The 16,032-nt window shown below is 41.7% G+C and overlaps 1 protein-coding gene and 1 non-coding gene across 4 annotated transcripts in view; one reads left to right on the top strand and one right to left on the bottom strand.

Annotated features, from left to right (window-relative positions):
• LOC113953191 (urea transporter 2-like) overlaps positions 1 to 16,032 on the top strand; it is a 299,021-nt gene that overhangs the window by 157,090 nt on the left and 125,899 nt on the right. The gene's annotated exons all lie outside the window — the stretch shown is intronic.
• TRNAE-CUC lies at positions 1,407 to 1,478 on the bottom strand. Its single transcript has one exon. It is a non-coding gene; the product is annotated as a tRNA-Glu (tRNA).

The following is a 16,032-nucleotide window of genomic DNA, read 5'->3' on the forward strand; positions in this document are numbered from 1 at the left end:
GTGTGTGTGTGTGTGTGTGTGTGTGTGTGTGTGTGTGTGTGTGTGTGAGCACGTGACCTTTTGGAGGGTCTTATTTTCTGGGCAGAAAGCCAAACGCTACACATCCTTCCCAGCCATGGGCTGTTTCAAGCCTTGGTGAAGACAGCAGGTTAGATCAATTCTTTGTGTAATGACTGGCTCCACTGGCTTTGGCACCAGGGGAGAGTTTGCATTCAGAGATTCTTGAAATTAAAAATGAAATCAGTGAGGAGTGCACTGAAAGCAGAGGCTGCTTTCACCTCTCCACGTGTTAAGCCCTGATTAGGGGTAGGCAGGGAGGGGTTCCCAGGCACGTTGTAAATGAGGCTGGTTGAGCCAGCGCTAATTGTGCCTTTCTGGCAGGTGTGGGTTTCCTGGCAGACCCCAGCCTGACACCTATTCATGAGCTGCTCTCCCCACAGCCCTGCCTCCGAGGCCCCCGAGGCCAGGTTTCAAAATTGCTTCCTTCAGTTTAATCCCAGGTTCAACAAAACTGGAACAACTGTGGAAATCTCAGGGTTGGGGAGTGCTAAAGTAAATTGCAGGTGTAGCTCAGGAGTTAGAGATGAGCTGTGCCTCCTCTTCTTCTGTTCTCCTGGAACTGCAGGGGCTGATTTATATGTATAGGCAGATTCTACTTGTGAGGAGAACCACACAAGCTCACGTCGCCAGGAATAACACCATTACTTTTAATGGATATAAGCCATTCGTGACCCAAAGCTCCCAAATAGTTCCACACAGTGTGTTGAATACATAAAGTCTAAGGTTTCCTTCTAAAGAAATATGCTGGGGTTTTTGTTCCAATCCAGGAGAAAGGGAAAAAAAAAATAGAATTGCTGTACTAGGCTTTCTACTCCCTGTGAAAATCTTCTTTGTAGAAGCAGCAAGTGCTGGTTATAAAAGCAAAAAAAATTACTAGTAAATAAGACTATGATACAGGAAGGTTAATTCTTGTCAAAAATAGTAGTAATTATTGCAAAGTTCCATTCAGAGATAACTAGAGCCAGTACAGAAATATCCAAGGTCCTCAGCCAATCACTGATTTCAGTTGTTGCAGATTATTAATTATGGCGTATTCTCTGTTTCATTTGAAATAATCTACCCAACAGCCAGGGTTATAGGTCATGCACTCATAGGATGTATGGCCAGTCTTCACGAACAAAGATTTGGGAAAGGTCTTTACCCTTCGAGCCTGCGCAGTGGATTTTTTAGGTGAGACACAGTGTGTGCTGAGCTGAGCCCACCCTTTAATCCTAAGGTTCATCTGCTGGGGCCGAGCGAGCTTGGACAGTGGCAGTGAGGTCCTGAGGACGTAGGTTTGTTTAGAGTGACCTTCTCTTAGATGGATGGCCTTACAGGGCTGACGAGCTCCATCTGCCCTGGGGAGTTTCCCTGACCGGGAATCGAACCCAGGCCACAGCAGTGAGAGTGCTGCATCCTAACCACTAGACCACCAGGGTCGCAAACAGCTAAAACCATGAGTCTGCTCTTTCATAAAAATATGTTCGACTGGTTTTCCTACAAAAGCTTGATAATAGGACTGAAATCATAAACCCTACCTGTATGCACTAGATACATTCTGGTCCTGATCTTATACCACTGAATTCAATAACAATGTAGCTAAGCCACTTTGTGGAAGAGTTTCTTGTCTGTATTTTATATATGTTTCCTTTCACTTTCTAATAGCCTTGTCCGAAGTTTTACGCTATGAGATTTGTAATTGCAATAAAGAGGATTAGTTTAATATCAATTTTGCATCTGTGTCGATGCACAAAAACTCAAGAAAAACCTACTACTTGGATCAAATTCTGAGGAACATGAACACTGGTGTGAGCAGCTCAGAGAATATTGAAGGTGCTGCAATATGATTTCTAATGAAGATTAATAGAGGGAGAAATGTAGCAAAAAAGAAGAAAAAAAGTGTGCCATGGCACATACTGAAGGAAGTATATGTTGATTTTAAATGACTTCTCCTTGCCCCCTGTTGTGCAATTCATACAGTTTTATAATCACATACTCTGTCATATGAATAAATAAACAGGTGCCAACAGAACTGGCTTTTAGAACTGGGGGTCTGTAGACAACTCCACTATTTTTTTGGGGACACTTCCCCAAAGTATCACGTAAATCTATATGCTGGCCTCAAATGAGGGTGGCATTTCATGTCAAAACATGAGAAAGAGAAAAAGAAAGTTAAGTATTTCCTCATGTGACCATAGCGAATACCCAGGGCACCTTAGAGAGGATGCAACTGAAACACGGATATCTGTACAGGGTTTAGTGTAAATACACGAAACAGTTGTTCCTTCTTCCATGAACGGCTGATCCCATGGTTTAGAATAAAATAAAAGTTATAGGTTTGTGGCCAGCTTCTAAACTCATAATAACGTTGGTGAACAAAAGTATCAAAACATTACATTTCAAAGCTTCTGAGCATCTATTTCTATAAATTAGATTGTCTGCTGCTAATACAGTGCTAGTAGGTACAATTCAAGATGGAAGAAAATCAACTAATTAATTGATTTTCTCTTTAGGCAGTTTCTTTCTATTTTTACTTTTTCATAGCATAGTTAACTTATTTTCTAATGGGTCATGTCTCCTTTATAGAGCGAAAAGAGGTGAATGAATAGCAACACAATAGAGCAAGAGAATTTAGCCCTTCTTTCTCAAGCCCAAACCCTGCTGATGTGTTTGCATCACTCACCCTCAATTTCTCTAGTTTAGGAATGGTGGAATGAATTGTTCCTTGTACCACAGTACTTCCCAGAGACCCAGCTGTATTGACTGTGCTCAGTGCACACTTAGACACAGATTTTCCCTTGTGAACTCAACTGTTTAAATTGAGAAGATAATGAGAAAGGGGAGAAAACTCTCAACAGGTCATCTGTTTTAGAAATTAAACACGGATATTCCAGTCCAACACGGACTGGGCCCATTAGCCCTACTTTCACCTGTGTGTTGGAGATGTTTGGAGACCTTATAGAGATGGTTGTGTATTCAGCTTGTTACTAAGATCACTAACAAATTTAGCACAGCCTCTTAAGTGTTCAGATACTATGGTAATTAGCTCAGTCTAAAATCCTCACCAGATAAAAAAGTGCAGCAGAATGACCTTTAAATCCCCTTGCCTTGGTTTTGACATCTTATCAGCATTTCACAGTTCCTTCTTAATACGTGATGGTGTAGAGAGGCTCATAATTCATTTCAGCTATTGAATCCAAATATGCAATTATTGTAGGAATACTCACAGGCACTTCATACAGAGAACATTTGTATTTGAGGCCTGAAATGGATTCATCCATGGAAACAATTTCTAACAACTCAGATGGTGTCAAGCTCACAATGAACAGAGAGCTTCATTCCCAGCAGAACTCAGTACACAGTGTGGCTAAACCATTCCTCAGGTTATTATCTGCAATTTAAGATGAGTCAGAGACAGGCTCTTCTCCTTCTGTCAAAATCAGCATCTGAAACCCTTTCAAATAGCCTTTGTGTTCTTTGGAGTGACTCCTCTCCTCCCACAGGGTTTGTTGGCAGTTTGGTCAGTTTAAGGCACTTTGTGTAAGGCCCCCTTTTAGTGTTGTTACTCACAGGGTGGTCGGCAGGGATGTGGTCTGTCCTTGGGAATACTCTTCACAGAACAGGGAGATGAACAGGAGACATGTCACAGTGATGGGAGTAGAACAAGGCAGTACTGATAGCTCTTCTTTGGAGGTTTGACCTCTACGTCTTTACACACCAGAGAGTCTCATGCTGTCAGCCTCGAAGAGGGTGAAGAGTAGAGCTGTTTCACTGACGGATTTGAGCCCTTAACTCTGACTGAAATTTGTAAATGTTGAGGTTTTGATTATATATCAACATTTGCAGAGTGGTAGGAGCAAGAGACGACGAATTCGCTCTCTAAGGGAGTTTCTTGTAGCTTTTCACTGTGTACTTTTTTGCATAAGACCAGTTCCATTCACCAATTTAGGTGGATAGTTATGAGTTCAGGAAAAGAGTTGTTTATCAGTAACTGTGAGCGACAGCCACCTGTGATGCTGCTGAGGAAACCTAAACAAACCAGGTCTGAATGAATAGAGATTGCTCCTCTCTCTTTTGAGAAATCCTTTGACTTCGACTACACTGATGAAAACACCATCCTACTACAGCACCAAATATATCTGAAAGAATAAGGTTGTCTAAACCTCAGGATTTCCTTAAAGTCTCAAGCTTTACATGCATTTTCCTCCTGAAACCATTTTCTAGGAGAATTGATAAGGAAGAATCAACATAGTTATACAGTTCTAGCACAGAGCTAGACTCGGTCAGCCAGGGAGGGATGTGGACAGAGCTAGTAGTTCAGAGTGTCTTCAAAAGGAAAAAACAAGCATTTTTTTTTTAAGTTCTGAACAAAGAATTGTGTGTTGTAATGTTGCCATTGCAATTAAACAGTTGGGTTTGAAACCTCAGGGTATAAGAGCTGTGGATTTCACCTGCTTGGAGATAGATTACGTTTTCCTTTTCCTGGAACCTAGTTATAGCAGTGACAGATAGAGAGAGATACTCTCATGATTTATGTCATAGCTGCCACCACGATATGTGATCACTTACAGTGGGACACATGGATGCCAGTAAACTAAGAGTTACTTAGATTTCAAATCCTATAATGTGTTGGCAGAAATCTTATGACTCCATTAAGTTGTGTTATTCTGTATGGAAAATAGACATATCAATCATCTTCAGTTACATATTTAGAACTCGTGATATTTGAAAGAACAATGATCTTTAAGATATAAAAATAGTATACTCAATTAATCTATTCTACTCTCTCACAGACTTAGTTCGGGTTACATGGCAAGTGAAATTGTCCCAGTGATTTAAATCCACAGCAGGGAGTACTAAAATTAACATAGTGCTGAAGGTTGGGTGAGAATAATGTGCATGCACAATGGAGCTGTGATCTATCCCAGAGCTTTGTGCAGCCTACCAGAAACAAAGACAAAGTGAGGGAGTGATCGGTGATGCAATAGGAAGAGGAATGATGTTATGGGTTCTTGTCATTCTCTCCAGGAGGGTGGAGTTGCGTATCCACAGCTGGAGGTTTGAAATTCACAAGCTGAACTTCCACTGCAGTGAGGGAAATCAAGGCAGGGACAGACTGCACAGCTGTGCACAGGGAATGGTGGTAAATGCATTATTTTGGAATACATGGCTACACAGCAAGCAGAACGGCTGACACAGAGGAGGAAAATGGCAATGGCCACTCTTCCTGGAGAATTCCAGCTCCAGAGACATCACAGTGCAGGATAGTTCTACTTTCTGTTCGCCTCCACCATTCTGTGCATAAAATCAGGTATTTGGGGGCAAGGGGAACACTGCAGGAAAAACAAATTATTTTTCTCCAGTCGTGTTTTACCACCGGTAAAAGGTGGGGGAAAAAAGATCCAGAATGAAGTGAGAAGTGCCAGATTGGATCAGACATATGGACTAGCCAGTGAGCATCCAGTCTCCAGCAATGGTATCTGGGCCTGATACCTGCATGGAATGTGTACTAAGTGCATAGAAGGCAGATGCTGCATGATTTATTCTTAGTGAGTGTTTAATCCTAAATCATAACACTTACAGATTGGTCTTAACCCTGAAACATGAAGTCTTACATTCTTTGATCATTCTGGATATTCCTGTTGCTTGTGTAGATCTTACTAATTTCTTGACCCCAATGACATCTTGTGGTGAGGAGTTCCATAACCTGGTGCCAGGATTCCAGCCTTTCCTTGGTTTTGAATTTCTTGCCTTTACATTTATCCAAGGTTTTACGTTTCTAGTTGTTTTACATAAATGTACATAGTTCATTGTTTATTCTTGTAATTCCAAATACATTGTGTGTCCCAGAACTAGATGCTGAACCTCTTTAATATTGAAAGGTTTTGTAGGATGGACTAAATGTCTCTATCCATCTGACAACCAGGGTGAGAAAGGCATGAGTTCAACTCTTTCTTTGTACAAGAAACAATAGTTTTACTTTTCATAGAATATCCTTAGGTGGAAGGGACCCACAAGGATCATCGATGTCCAACTGTTGTGTCGTTTCTCTCTATTGTCATACCTTTAAGGGTGAACAGATTTCCCATGTACAGCAATCCCAGACTTTCTTGTGTCACTTTGCATAAAGGAATGAATAATTCAGATGGTTCAAAAGAGGAAATTTAGGTTGTTTATTTCAACATATTGCCCAAAGGCATATTAATGGTGGGGTGGGCAGAATGACACTAAACCAAAACCAAAATGAAATGGCATATCTCAAGAGCCCACATTTCTCCTTCTTTTTCTGGAGACCTTGCAGTTTTCACGCACAGATGCAAACAGAAATGCTTAGACAATGCAAACACAAAAGTCGGATCTAACCACAGTCTTTGACTACCAAAGGGGATTTGCCAGAATGAGAGATGCAGGCTCCTCTCAGAGAGGCATCACCAGATGCAGCAAAGGAAATACTCACTGGATATAAGGAAATCTTTTTCACTTGTAGCACGGTTATATGTGGAAACAGTTATGCAGATCTCCTTCCTCAGAGATTTTAAGGTCCAGGTGAACAAGACCCTGAGATAGTGGATCTAACTTTAAGGCATAACTTGCTCTGAGCAGGAGGTTAGACAGATAACCTTCAGAGTTTCCATTCCAGTCTGAACTATTCTATAAATTTGCAGCACTATACGATACCTACCTGGGAATAAAACACCTGAAATTTGTCCAAGGTACAAAATGGTATTTGGGATTCAACTATTTAGAGCTCCAATTCAGGTGTTTAGCTTTAAGAGCAAACTTCTCAGGAGAATTAAATGTTTCAGAGGAAAAAAATCCCAAAATTTTATTTTGGGAAGATTTTTCCCTCCCACAAATATTGTCCAATGCTAATTAAATTCTGTATTTGAACTTCAGTCACTGCTCAGTGATGAACCTGCTGCCATGATAGCCTGACAGTTATTTGGATTTATGACTGTACAGGAATCTAAAGCTGAGGAGAGAATAAATCAAGCTAAGTAAAAGAAAGAAAGAAAAAAACAACATTGTGTTTTGACTACAAATTTAAACCACCAGAAGAAAGAGCTAAGATTTTTTGCTAAGATCAGCAAGTGTTGATCTGAAGAAATAGAGTTGTTCCATAATTATATCTATATCTCCTCTATTTTTCATCAGAAAACAGTGTTTTGGCACTGATGCAAAACTCCTTCCTGATAAGTAAGGGGAGAAAAGGTTTGGGGCTTTTTTTTTTTTTTTTTTTTTGCATAAAACCAAATTGAGAATCCCATGAATTGTCTGTTACTGAATAATGTGTCATGGTTCAGAGAACTTACATCCAGCACTCAGTGAAATTGGTGCACCCACACAATGCAGCTCAGAGGTGCTAAGGATGTGTCAGATGTACATAAAAAGAATATATCCGTGGGGCAGGTCTTCTGCAAGCCCTCTCTGCAGAGATGGTTAGTAGTGATTCAGGTTATGGAGCAGACTTGGCCAAGGGTATTCCCAGCATCTCTGTTTTATGCACCTTTGTACTCTCTGACATACCCCTCAGTTTCAGGGTAGTCACTAATCTGCAAAACATGATGGCATGAGGACATTTAATCCTGTTGTTCACTGGCAAAACAAGTTCAGATCACTCTGTCCCTTGGAGACCTGGTGCAGAGCACTGTAGAGAGCAACACTGGTAATGAATGGATAGAGTGATGGTGTAATTACATCTGACATATGTTGTTATAAATCAAACCTGACAGAAGTCCCAGAATTATTTTGCAAAGCTCTGTGCAGACTGGAATGCCCAAGTCTTTCAAGCAAAACATAAAACTGAAGTCCTGACCCTTCTTGTCTTTAATGAGACTACAACCATGTTTTAAATAACTGAGCTCTGATGTTTGTGAGGGCAAAGAATTTCCTGATCAAGGGCAGTAAGATGTACATTTAAAAGAGTGGGTGGATTGAGGTTTTCTCTCTCTTATGGATGCAATATAAAGCTTTAATCACTAGGTGTACAATATTTGCACCTGAACTTATTTCTGTACTCTCAGCAACAAGAGAAGAGGATGATGATCAGATCTTTAAAATAAAGCAAACAAACAAACATATATATATAAAAGAGGAAAAACACTTTTCTCTCAAAAAGATAGAAATGATGTTGCTAGTTCTCAGCGAAAGCTGTTCACATTCTATGCTGAATGCAGCAAGAAAAAAGTCATAGACAAGAAGAGTGTCTGGAAGTCATATCATAGAATGACAGAATCACAGAATTAATTGGGTCAGAAAAACCCTCTAAGATCTTTGAGTCCAACCATTCCCACAGCACTGCCAAGGCCACCACTAACCCATGTCCCTAGATGCCACATCTACATGGCTTTTAAATCCCTCCAGGGATGGAACTCCAACACTGCCTTAGGCAGCCTGTTCCAGGGCTGGAAAACCCTTTCCATGAAGAAATTTTCCCTGATATCCAACCTAAACCTCCCCTGGCACAGCTTGAGGCTGTTTCCTCTCATCCTGTCCCTTTTTTCCTGGCAGCAGAGCCCAACCTCCCCTCAGCTCCCCTCTCCTGTCAGGGAGTTGCAGAGCCAGAAGGTCCCCCCTGAACCTCCTTTTCTCCAAGATGAGCCCCCCCAGCTCCCTCAGCCTCTCCTGCTGCTCCAGACCCTTCCCCAGCTCCGTTCCCTTCCCTGCACAGGCTCCAGCCCCTCAATGTCTCTCCTGTCTGAGGGGCCCAGAACTGCCCCCAGCACTAGAGCACCATTGCAGGCTCCTGGCAACTCTCTCTGCTCCCTCTGAGGTTCCCCCAGTTTGGCAAACCCCCCTGTGCATGGCACTAATGTGCTCAACTTCCAGTTGTGTTGGCACTGGAGCTGCTCCTCTGGGCAACTGGTCACAACCTCCTTCCTGCCCTGATTCCCCCACAGTTTTGGTTGGAAATCGAGCTATATAGTGTGTCCTGCTCTGAGGGCAGTGTTGGGTGACCTGCAGGGTCCCTTCCACGAAATTACTGCAAGATTCCATGATTTCCTTGTAAACCGTTGTGTAACAGTCAGAAACATCCATCATACTTGGCTGTAATCCAGCTCATGCTTCTTTTTTTGCCCTAGCAAAGATTGAACTAAAGAATTATACAATTTTGCAATTAAAATAAGAAGCTTTAATTAAATTGTGTTCTCTTGTTCCTCCTGAGACTACACAATCTTTGAGTTCCCACTGACAATATTTCACACTGACACACCAGAGGGGTTTATTCGTAGAATTTTTTTGTTATTCTAGTTCTAAATGTTCCACGAGAAGAAAGGAGTGGCTTCAAAGTGAGATTTTTTGTGTTTCCTGGAGTTTTAATCTACTAAGATTTTCAAACACTTAGTAGCTATAAGAATTGAAAACAGGAAAGTCTAATGGCAAGATTTATAAAATCAATCCAACATTGAACTGCAAAATATTAGTACTGCATAAATTACAATAATTTCATCAGGATGTATATGCCCCCTTTAGCCATTTACCTATTTTCCCATGATGACCACGAAAGCTACAGCATCTTCTTGTTCTTAATAACATTTTGTTTGACAAAACAAGGCAGTGGTTTACAAACTTTGTCTCTCTCCAGTTAAGTCATGAAGATCCATCCTGTCACTTTCCTCTAACAAACCAGTTCATCTTACAGAGCTGGCAAGTGCTGAATAGTTTTCACCAGGCTTGCCTGTGTAACTACCTTACAAAGTACTCAGAATTGGGTATCAGTCAAAACAAGCATATGCAAAAATTTACCATTTTAGCAGATGGAGTCAGAACAGCTCGCTTGCATGCAGTAAAAGCCATAATATTTCCACAGCTGGCAGGTTTCCTGTGGTCAAAAGGATTGGAGCTTTTGTTTTCTGAGACAGAAGACCTAAATCAAGCTTTAATTCAGAAAACATTTTGTGTTTCAAATATCAAGGTGCTTTACAGATTTTACCCGCTCAAAAGACATAACTTAAAGGTTTAAGCTCTTTGGAGAGGGAAATTATATCCCTCATCTTCTGTCCTACATCCTAGAGGCAAAAGCAGTGGTATGGTATAAGCTCAGTTTTGGCTGCTGTACCTTTTTTTTCATAATCAGGCTTTTCTTGATTGTTACTCTACAGCCAGAGATCTCACCTCTTGCCTCTCCTGACCAATATAATTGTGTCAACAGAAGTCTGCAGTACAGAGGAGATCAACTTCTGAATTTTATTGTGCTGCTTCTGTGAAGTCCAATGTAACAGGAGAGTGTGTTATGAAACCAGGCAATAATATAACACTGTTATGAGTCACTTAATATACACTGGTTTTGTCAAGAGCAAAAACCCTTTATCAGAAACAATATCAGTTGAAAAGTTAACAATTTCTGATAGCAGGTTCTTAGACTAGAGCTGTCTTGTTTGTGAGGGGGCCAAAATCCTATTACAACACTATGTAAATTGAAACATTATTTGTTCACATATTTCTTGACATCAGAACATTTTAAACCAAAAGAAATTTTCTCAGAGCTGAAAACTGTTGTGGGGTTGCACTAGTTCCAACGAATATTTCAAGGGAAGGGATAATGCTTTTCCTACTCTGCATGCCTTGGGGGTAGGTACTGACATGAAGTTTATAACTGTGACTTTTGAGCTCCTGCCCTGACACTGAGGTGGAAGAAGGATGGCCAAATCCTGTTCAGAATTAGAAAGAATAAAGTCCTGAAATTTTACCCCACATCTGTGTTTTAGCCTCTCCTTAAGCTACAAGATTCAGCTTCACTTCAGAATGTGGATGTTACCACCTCCATGCTAAAGATGTCAAATGTCATATTTTCTTCCCAATGGGATCTTCTTTTGAAGCAGACACAAACTGAAATTGAGAAAGTTGCCTTGAAATGGATCTGTCACTATCCAGCCCCCTCTATTTTAGTATGACTTCTCTTTAAGCACAGGGGTGGACTGGAAATCCAGGTTCTCCTCCCAACAATTGCCACAATGATGGGGGATTTTGTCAAAAAAAAAAAAAAGGTCAAAATATGTTTCCACATTTCCACATTTCTATGACTGGTAGAGCTTGTTGTTGTTCAGAGGGCATTTTGTCACTTCCAGCTGTATGCTTTATTATTCAAAGGCGGCATTTCAAAGGAAAATTGCTTTCCCTTGTCCTACCTCCCTGTTTTCTACAGGCTGCTGTTGTACTGCTGCTATGCTCTGTAAAATCTCTGCTAATACTGCTCTCTGGCTAAAAAGAAAAGATTTATCCCCTTGATTGCAGTTGAAACTGCAGTTATAAGATTACTTGACTAAGGTCTAACCATATTCAGGCAAATAAATGATCAGGTTTCAAGGAAGCTATTCATGTATACACTCACAGTCTAGATACAGTAGTTAATTCTTCTTAAATATAGTAATCAAAGAAAAACTCACATAGATGTACTTGCTTTATACAGTCATGAAGTGTTTAGGCTGATGCACCACTTTACACCACCTCTACAGGTGGGCAGTTCTGGCCCTTTATATGGATAGCAACTTGTGAAAAGTTTGGAAGTAACCATCCCTCCTCTCTAACAGTCCAGCTGACACAATTACTGGGACTCACACATGGAGATTCAAAGGTCCAAATGGACTCAAAACATTTTTACTATCTTTTTCACTTTATTTTTTTTTTAATTAACTCAAACTTCTTTACTATCCCAGACACCTAAATTATGGGATCTATATATGTCTCAGCTATATAAGAAAGATGGTGCCTTCCATCCCAAATTTCGTGGATGTAAATGGAACAGGTATCAAGCTGTGCTGTGTCATGTCTGCTTTGCCTCAAGAAGTCATTATACTTCTTTCTTTCTCCCACTGTTTTTCATCAGATTGGGGAACACTAAAAACAAAACCAGAAAATCCAATTGATTTTAAATTTGTTCTTAGCAAAAGGAGGCTGAAATTAAAAAAAAAAAAAAAAATTAAAAAAGGCAGAGCTAAGTCCTTGCCGAGGGCAGACCCTGCTGAACCTCGACCACCTGCCTCCATTCTAAATTCACTCTGACCATTCCTGCTTTCCCACCACCTCTTGCTAATAGCGTTAGATATCTGACACCTTCTTAAATTTCCACAGATCTCCTGTTACTTTTCATTAAAGAAAGAACTCATTGATACAGGCAGAATTTTTCCCCTCTGGCTAGATAACACAGGACACAATGGTGAACCTCCACAGAGCACAGCACCGGCCTTGACAGGGGAGCTGGTTCCTTGTACAATATTTTAACAGACAAATATGCAAGGAAAAGAAAAACAAAACGAAAAAAAATGGACAGTTACCCTGTGAAATGAAAGCTCTATGATTTAAAAAGCAGCAGTGTGTTTGAGGGAAGGAAAGAAGGCTGGGGGATGGGATGGCAGATTTCACTTGCCAGGCCAGGGGTAACGAGAAATTATCCTGGTCCAATAGACCATGTGAAAGGATATTACTGGGGTATGAAAAAATTCTTTTGGGGGGACAGAATGTATTTTTCCTGCCCTTTCTCTAAAGCCCTGTTATTTTTCTGTTCTTTGCTTGCATCTGTTAAATGCTGGAATGTCTGCAGGGACGTTTTTAAAAGCTGCACAATGTCAATTAAATTTGCCGAGCAGTATATCTTTTTGGAGTACGTGTGACCTTTTCTGTTTGTCATTTCCTGGGCATCACACCAAGTGATCCTCTTAGGATGCTGGCTTTGTGAAGCAGGCCCACAGCAGCAGGACTGCAGGAACTGCAGGTTTCTGGGACCGCTGCCAACCTCCGGATAATTGCCATCAGCAGGAAAGAGCTAGAAAAGCTTGGCTGAGTCCATCTTTTACAGATAGATTGACCCCTTTCTGCCACTGCAGAATCACAGTCAGAGAGAAACACATATCCAAAAAGAGAGAGAAGGGAGGGGAGGAGGGGGGAGAGAGGAATGATTACTGCAGGAAGGCTACATCTGATCTGAACAGGGGAGATTTGGAGGTTACGCTTGCTGCTTCGCCATCGCCAATATTTATAACATCTTCTGTTTTAAGACAGACAAATCTGAGAATGAAGCTTAAATGCTGAGCTCTGTTACAATAAAACTGGTGCTTCTGTGTGACCAGTCAGAGCTCTGAGGGAGGGGTGGGAAGTGTGGGAATTTAGTACCTTCGTACGATACATCTGCTGGGAAATAACAATTTGAACATATATGCAGCAATCAAGAGAGAAACAATGAATGCATGCTGAAAGCCACTGCAGGTGCTTGCTGAGGGGATGGGGGACAGCAAGATGAAAGATAAAGGAGGCTGCATGCCCACAGTTCAGTAGCTAAGCTGAGGTGCTTTGTAAAGCATCAAGAATCACAATTGCTCTTTATGAAAGCCGGGAGTGCAAAGCAGTGCCCTTAATATCCCTGTGTCCAGCAAGTGGCTGAGTGGGGTAAGGGGTGGTGACGTGGCCAGGGAGTGAGGTTTCACATGCATCACCTCCTCCACGTGCTTGCTCACCTCAGATACCTGCAGGGTGCAGTCAGTGATGCTGGTAAATACCTGCAGTGACTGCAGCACAGGAGCCCACAAGCTCAGTGTGGGAATTTCCAAGCAACTGCTGGGATCTCCGCCCTGAGCCCAAGCTGCCTGCCCTGGTATATCACAGCTGAGCTGGAACAGGCAATGGTCAAAGTCTGACCGAAATGTCAAACCTGTCCCAGGCAATCCCAAACCATAAGATGCAGAGCAGTTCTCTCCCCACATGGGAAATGAAAAGAGATGAGTGGGTTATAGGGGTAAACAGCTGTCCTTTGCTGCAGCTGTGTGACCTGCTAGGTATGGGAACTGCAGTTCTGCTACCTCTCTTCTCTCCTGGAGGAAAATGCTTCCATCACTCACTGAACTGCATTTATCATCCAGAAAAAAGCAATTTTGAGCCACAAAAATGTATAAAAATATGTGTGAGCTCTGAAAATCAAGATCTTTATGGAAAATAAAGCTTCTGGGACTGAATCTCTCTTCTGTGTTTAGGTCAGTGCAGCCTTGTATTAATATTAAGATGTTTGATGCTATGAAGGACGTAACACCCAAATTCATTCACTAGAAATACTTCTTCTACTCTTTCCTCACCCATGATCTATCTCTCAGTTGCCAACATAAATAATACTCGTGTTACAGTAATGTCCTGTGGCTCCAAACTGGGGGATCTTCACTGCATAAGGTGCTGAGCAAACATGTATGGAGGTACAATTCTGTCAAATATTATCCAGGTCATATAACCCGTATCTATACTCCTCCCTGTAGAGAACACTCTCAGCTCGGCAAATGCTTGGCCTGCTTCTGTGTGTGACACTGAATGTCAGTGAGTGACACCTCACAGATGATACTTTATTGGTAGAGCAGGTGCTGGTGGCAAGAACTATATTTATACAGCAGAGGTCTAAAAATGGCTCTGTGCTTAACAGGTCTCAATCACTTCCAGATCAGACCTGAGTCTTTTGTAAGACCTTTCTCCCCTTCCTTCACTGCTCGCAAACTCTCACCAGCATGAGAGAGCCAAGGGGTGCTTCCCTGGATCCTCAGCAGAAAATATGAGATACAGAATTCATATCCTCTACAGAAAAGGATGTGTGCCTTTCAGGGGAGTTTCCAGATCCCTACATCACAGGACAATCTTTTTTTACAGGATAGAAGGCAAACCCTGTAGCATCAGCATTACAGTAGCTTCTAGTTGTCACAGCCCCAGAATTCCAGTCATCAAGAGCACATGAACACACCACCATGAACTAAGCAACACTGTGCATTTTTGGCATGTCACCCTTCTGTGATAACACTGCCTACACAGACCCAGTCCAGAGGAAAATGTGAGATAACCTCTGTTAGACTGGCAGGAGTAAACACGTGTGCAGTGCTCTCTGGAGGATAACTGGACTACCCTGGGGTCACTTCTCTGTTTGCCTTTGTCCTGCCACATTTTCTCTCATAAGCACCCTAATTTGTCAAAGAATTTTGCACTCCAGGCAACAGGGACATTTCTGGGAGTCAGAGGGTAATTTGGGTCTCTTCAAATGATGTCCAGCCAACAGTGCACCATATACAATGTTTGGGATTTTTTGACTGACCGTAAAACTGTACTTCTGTATGAAGACCTTTCCAGCTGTTAAAATCCAACACCCTGTGTAGAGATTAAGTATGGATTTACACAGAGAACATCCTAGACAAGGCAGAGAAGCAGATGAGGCGTTTTAGTCTGTGCCAAAGACGCAAGTTTGATTTTTTTCCTGGAGGTAGGCTTCATATAATCCACCTGTGGATATGTGCTGGGTGCAAGAAAAGGTGATGAGATGCTGGTCTACTGGCCAGAAAAACTGCTGCTTTTTGCTCAAGTTAAATTGAAAAATATTGCCAGACCTCAGCTTGTAATATGCTATTTAATTGCACTTTCCACATGCTGCCTAGAATAATCCTAGTCTGAGTGTGGTCCACGGTAAATATGAGGAATCAAACTTTAAACTTACGTCAGGAAACCCATTTGTTCATTCCTCAGAAACTAAACAAGAGGGTTTTTTTTAAATTTTTTGAGAAACTGTATTGTGGCTTTGTTGATACCTGTCAGTATCAACAGTCATTCACTACTGTGGGCAACACATAAAAAGGAAAACACCTCTCTATTTCATTTTGTTTCCATTTTCCACCTCCACTTACAGCCGAAGTATGCGAATGATTTGAGTAGTCTCACTGAAATCGGGAGGACGACTTATGGGCTTAGAGGGAGGCACACGGTGGAGGGCTTTACCAAATCACCCTCAAACACCAGATGCTGGAAGATACAGTGTTGGTAGCTGCTGGCAGCTGACCCGAAGAAGTTAAGCTTAGCAGTGAATGGAGCCCCCAGGCTCTGCAGCTCAGCTTCCTTTCCTCTCTTTAGCACAAAATATTTTAAAAGAAACTGAGACCAGCAGGTTTTCCCAAGCCAACAAAAACAAAAGCACTTGCAGCACGGTGAGGTGCAGTATGCCTGCCTGAGTCCAGCCTGCTATGCCAGGGAATCAGAGGCATG

Source organism: Corapipo altera, unplaced genomic scaffold (assembly GCF_003945725.1).
Source record: "Corapipo altera isolate COAL_440 unplaced genomic scaffold, ASM394572v1 61553, whole genome shotgun sequence".
NCBI lineage: Eukaryota > Metazoa > Chordata > Aves > Passeriformes > Pipridae > Corapipo > Corapipo altera.